The sequence below is a fragment of the Microcebus murinus genome, chromosome 7, assembly GCF_040939455.1.
Source record: "Microcebus murinus isolate Inina chromosome 7, M.murinus_Inina_mat1.0, whole genome shotgun sequence".
NCBI lineage: Eukaryota > Metazoa > Chordata > Mammalia > Primates > Cheirogaleidae > Microcebus > Microcebus murinus.
Window position 1 is genome coordinate 68,739,549 of NC_134110.1, and position 6,000 is coordinate 68,745,548.

Here is a 6,000-nt window from a genome sequence, read left to right on the forward strand (position 1 = left end):
TGGAGTGATATGTGAATAAGCCAAGGAATGAGAGGGTTAGTAACAGCCATCAGAAGCTAGGAGAGGCCTGGAACAGATCCTGCCTCAGACCCTGCAGAAGGAACCAACCCCACCAACACCTTGATTTCAGACTTCTGGCCCCCAGCACTGTGGGAGAATTCTGTAATGTTAAACCACCCAGTCTGTGGTAGTTTGTTATGACATCCTTAGGAAAATAATACCTAGAGTAAAACCTACAGCAAATTTCCCTAATATGAATAAGAGACCTTATATGACTTAGCCCCTGCCCACCACTCAGATTAAATCTTTCACTTCTCCCTACCTCACTAGTAGTCTCTCTTCACATTCTCCCTTCTGTTTCTTTAACACACAAGTTATTTCCTTCCTAAGGGCCTCAGTCTGTTGCTGTTGCCTGCTTGGGAATCTCCCCATCCCCACGATCTTTACACAGATGGCTCCTTCTTGTCATGCTTCTCTCTGCTGAGATATGACTTTCAGATTGACCCTCCTAAACCTTCTAACCATGGTACTCCTCCCCTCTGCTCCCCAGTGAGGCTCTCCCATGTCAGGTCACAGCACTCCTTTCCTTCACAGAACGCATCAAAATTGGCAAATGTCCTGTTTATGTATTTACTAGATTGTGAGCTCAGTGAAGGCAGAGTTTGTGTCCACCCATTTATTCAACAACTATTAATTGACCATCGGTTATATACCAGGTAGCCTTCCCGGGGGTTGGGAAATGCAGTGAACCAAACGAAAACAGCCTCTGCTCCTAGGGACTTATATTCTAGCCCATTTTCCATGGCTATCTCCTTGTGGCTGAAGCACTCCCTGCTATTTATTGGTCATCCGTTCAATGTTAAATGGATATTAATCGAATGATAAATTGAAACACTAAGTTCTAGTCACTAGTTCTCTCCCTTTTCCTAGTAAAATCTTGGTTCTGCCTGTTTAAGGAATTTAATAAGCACAGACAATTTTGAGAGACCTTCAAACTTGCCATTTACAAGGCCTTTGTCCCACGAGGACATTGGAAGTCCTTTAGCAGTCTTATCCCATGCCCAGATTTTTGCCATTTCTACTAGTGTGACTGGAAGTATGATTTTGCCCCTTGCACCTGTTCTGGGAAACCAAACAAAAGACCAAGCCACACTTGGACTTGCAAGGCTTTGCCAATGATGGCAGACCCCAGGGCGGTTGGCTCGATTACCCACTGCCATATCTAAAGGTCAACCTCTGGGACTCTTTAATTGTGGTCATTAAAGTGTTTGAGCAGCTGCTTCATAGCAGTAATTTGGAGCTCAGGAGAAACTAGAGGCAGCATCAGCACACCAGGTCATTGGAAGAAAGGCTGGCTGGGCTCCACGAGCAGCCTGACAACAGTTGGGATTGCCACACATACTTAACCTGGCTCAGAGGTCATGGCCTAACTAAAAGTGAGAGTCCCTTCATCCCAAAGTGGTTCATTTGCCTCCCCATGTCCTCCTCATTTTTCAGCCTTGACCCAGGATTCAAGAAACCTTGTTAGTCAATCCATCAATTAATAAATTAACATGTATTAACTGAGTAGCTGTTATACGCAAAGCAATGGCATGGTGACCACATTTCTGCCTCTTCCAGCCCACTCTGTCCCATCCCATCCCCCATCAGGCCTGCACCTGGGAGATACGGTGAGCTCAGCATGGGCACATCTTCCTGCTAAGCCTACACACGGGCTCAATTTTTTTCTCAGCACAACTTTCTAGGCAGACACTACTCATTGCTCAGGCCTGACACTGGGATTAAATCTTTATGCCATCCTTGAATTCTCCTCCTTTGACCCATTAGTTTCAATGAATGGCTTGCTACACTATATAGCTAGTCTGTGGTAGACCTGGAACCCAGGTACCCTGTCTTTTTGCCTAGGACTCTTTATGGTGCCTACTATAAACAAGTGAAATAACATTTCAAAGCTCACCAGACTTGATAGCTAAAACAAAAATACAATGTACGTTAACAAGAAGTGCAAAATAAAATAAAATAATATACAGCATTATATTGTAACATTTAGAATGTAATGTTATATATTACTGTGTAATATAGTTATATAATCATAGTTACCATTTACTTTACAGACCATTTTATTTATTCCTTATAGTAATTCTACATGATAGGTGATGTCCGCTCTATTTCACAGGTAGGGAAACTGAAATTCAGAGAGTTTAAGTAACTTCTTTAAAAGCTGCTAAGTATTAGTGGAGCTGGGTCTAGACCCAGGAAGATTCTCTTAACTTTCAATACAGTTACTAGCAGTACACACAGCTACAGTTGTGGGAGATCATTCTTCATGGATCACTCAGATTTCTGCACATCTGGTGAACAGAGACACTGACAACATATTGTTCCAGACTATCTTTTCAAGGATGTCTGTATAGCAAACAGCCTTGAAGGGTGGAGCCGATGTCTCCCTTCAGAGAAGAAGACAGATCTATTTGTTGTCCAGGATAACAAAGATAATGTTTCCCTCTGGGGCAAATCTTGGATAGGCTTGCTTACAATGCATTGTAAAAGATTGGGATTTTCCAGAGCTCAGAGTTCCTCAGATGTGTCCCAAATGTGTCACTGCATGCACATTGTCCCCATGGAACTGAGTGACAAAGGGAACCAATGCAAACTTGAAGCTCATGTTTGTCTCTTGCTCAGGAGTCACATACTTCTTGTTAGCTGTCAAGTAGGGTACAACTGCATACCTTTCACAGTTTTCAACAACCATGAGATCAAAGGAGTTGGAGCTCCTGGCTGCCTGCTCTACGGGACCTCAAGTTTTTGGCTCACCTTGTCCTAAGGCTAATCATGTAGAGCCCCGATCCCTCAGTAGCAGAATAAATATGCCTGAAGATAAATCCGAAGTAGTATTGATGATGATTACATTTTTACCTCTCACATATAAAAATTGGATTTTTAGTGTCTTAACCTGATACAGTCAGCAATGTCGCTGTTTCAGGCACCATGGGAAGTTAGAAGAACAAGGTATTATTAGCAAGAGAGGCTCCTCCCTGTGGGAATTAAATCAGAGGATATCTGGTCTGCACTATTCCTTCCCTTCTGGCCAGCTCTGCCCACGTCTCCAGGGAGGCCAAAGATTAGCATTGTTCACCCAGGCCTCTCAGGCCAACTTCCTTCCCTTGGAATAAATTCTCGACTTTGCTTTGACTGTGGAGATTTGTTTCTGACTGCTTATTGTCAGAACGAAGGTTTGAATATTCTCCTTCTGATTTTTCCCTCCTCAGGTCACCTAAGTCATTAGATCAAATCATATAACAAGGTGGAAAATTTTATTCACCAGAAATGTTCCATAAGAACGACTTACAAGATAAGGTGTTGAAAGAAATTAGAACCATACTTCCAAGGAGACTTGCTCCTCCCTCTGTAAAGGAGAAGACAAGACTTAAGCCTCATGGCAATGTGTGATCTGCTTAGGCCGGTGGGGAGGGTCAGAAATTCCACTGGTTTTCTCCAGCAGGGAGACAGCAATGGGGGGAAGAAGAGGGTGGAGTCGAGGAAGGCTTTGATGGAGAGGAAGCCAAGTAGATGAGAGCATGGGATGGGAGAGATTTTAATAGTTTTCATGAGTATAAAATGGGGGAGAGAGTCTGATGTCTAGAAAGTATTTCTGAGACACTCTGTGCAACACATTTGCATAAGCTCTCTGTGGCACCTCCTCTGAGAAAAGTAGCAATGATCTACATTAACCTTCAAGACTTTCTGGAGTTCTTTGTGTTTTCATTCAATGTGACTCTGTTCAGACTGGCCCCAGAGGGCCCCAGCTTATGTTTTATACTAAATTGAGGACTCGAAACAGTTTGCCACTCCTTCCTAGGAATGGCTTATTCAGAGTCATGGTTCTTGGGCTACTTTACCTTTCCTACAGTTTTTCTCCAACTAACAAGCCAAGTTGGTATCAGTGGTACCAGAGAATAAGGACTAGGAATTCTTTCCTACTGTAATGAGAAAAAATATATGCACATGAAGGAGGAAAATACTGGAATAGAAGGAAAAGAAATCACTTAGGGTCCCCATAACCACATTATGAGGTAGGTATATTAGCCCCATTGACAAATGAAATTATAAAGCAGAGAATTTAAGTATGTTATTCAAATGTGTAAGGGTAGGCTAACTGTTGTAAGAACCTCAAAATTCCTCTGCCTAATCCATTGAATTTAATTTTTATCTCATGGGACATTCCAAAATTATTTGGCTGTGGATTAGGGAGGAGGTGGTCATCAGCCAGACAGCAATTAAAAGACCACAGCTAGGTGCAAATAAGGCTAAAAAATGCAATCTGGCTGTGTGTCTAGGAAGAAGAGAAGGTGAATATTAAGGAGCTCTAGCAGACTCTGCCCTTAAGGTAAAATAATTATTAAGTAGCAGGGGAAGCCTTCAAACCTAGGTCTATTTGACTTCCAAACTAACACGCTCAGCTAATATGCCGTAGTGTTTCCTTTTCTGAAGCTTCATCTACATTTCAATTGGGCAGATTTGGATAAACAGCTAATCTGTTTCTTCCCTTACACTTCTGCTAGTCATAACTGTTTCTAATGCCAATACTGCAGTACGAGTCTTTTGGGGACCCTTTCCACAAACCTTTTTAATCACAGATTGAATCTGATCAGAATTTTGTCTCCCATCCATCTTTCTTGTAGTCACATTTGGCCTTGATCAAAGGAAAAACAAGGTAAAAATAAATTTCACATTCTTATCATCTCCCTGCAACAGAGAAAGAGGGAGGGAAAAAAGGGCCCTAGCTAGAGTAAACCCCATCCCTGAAAGAGTACCAGGGCCAGAGAAGAAAGGGAAAACCAAGAAAGATGGTCTTCAGAAGTCTTTCCAAAGACTTGGGCCCAAAGATTTGCCCAGGAATAATGTATGATTGCCCAAATGGTTTACATCAAGAATTATATTTTTAAAAATCTCATTTTTACATGCAACTAATTTTCCTGTTCTACGTCTGAAAGCCACATGTGATTTTCAATCAGCCAATGCAAACAAGCTGACAGACAACATCCCTCAGGAAATGCTTGGTATGCCATCAGGTTTCAGCACTCTTCTCCTTCCCCCTCTGCAGCCAGCTTGTGATTTTGCACTGGTGTCACTACATGTGTGTGACATATTCATTCATGTGCTGCTGGGTAGAGCAAACAGCTTTGCATTCTTTCCCGGTTATGAACTTACGAAGCAACATGTTCCCTGAGTGGCGAATGCTGCTCTCTCCCATAGTGTGGAGTCCACAGGTGCTCACAAAACACCTAGCAGTCCAAGCCTAGAACCTGCCTTGCAAGACCACAGGCCCTTCCTGGCCACCACCCCCACCCACAGGAGAGCTGTGTGAGGTGTTTTCTTCTAACTGCCCCCCACTCAGTGCTCCCACAGTTCTAGATGCACAGCTTCTGATGCCCAGTGTACGGTAAATGCTTGTTTACATCTGTTCTCAACTCCATGGGCAATGGATCCATTTTAGAACCCAGCACCGACCATTGCGCGGTGGATCACGCCTGTAATCCTAGCACTCAGGGAGGCCTAGGCGGGAGGATCCTTTGAGCTCAGGAGTTCAAGACCCACCTGAGCAGGAGTGAGACCCCCATATCTACTATAAATAGAAAGAAATTAACTCGACAACTAAAAATATAGAGAAAATATTAGCCAGGCATGGAGCTGTAGTCCCAGCTACTTGGGAGGCTGAGGCAGAAGGATCGCTTGAGCCTAGGAGTTTGAGGTTGCTGTGAGCTAGGCTGACACTACAGCACTCTAGCCTGGGCAACAGAGTGAGACTCTGTCTCAAAAAAAACCTTTTTTTTCTTTGATAAGTGATGAAGAAAAAAAAAAATCAGAGCCCTGAACAGCAGCTTGCCTTGACAATTCAGGTGCCTAAAACTTTGGCATAGAATGATCACTCAGTTTTGTGACTCTACCCAAAAATTTAGGTATTTGATAAACCTGTGTAGTTACTGACAAGCTTTTTGG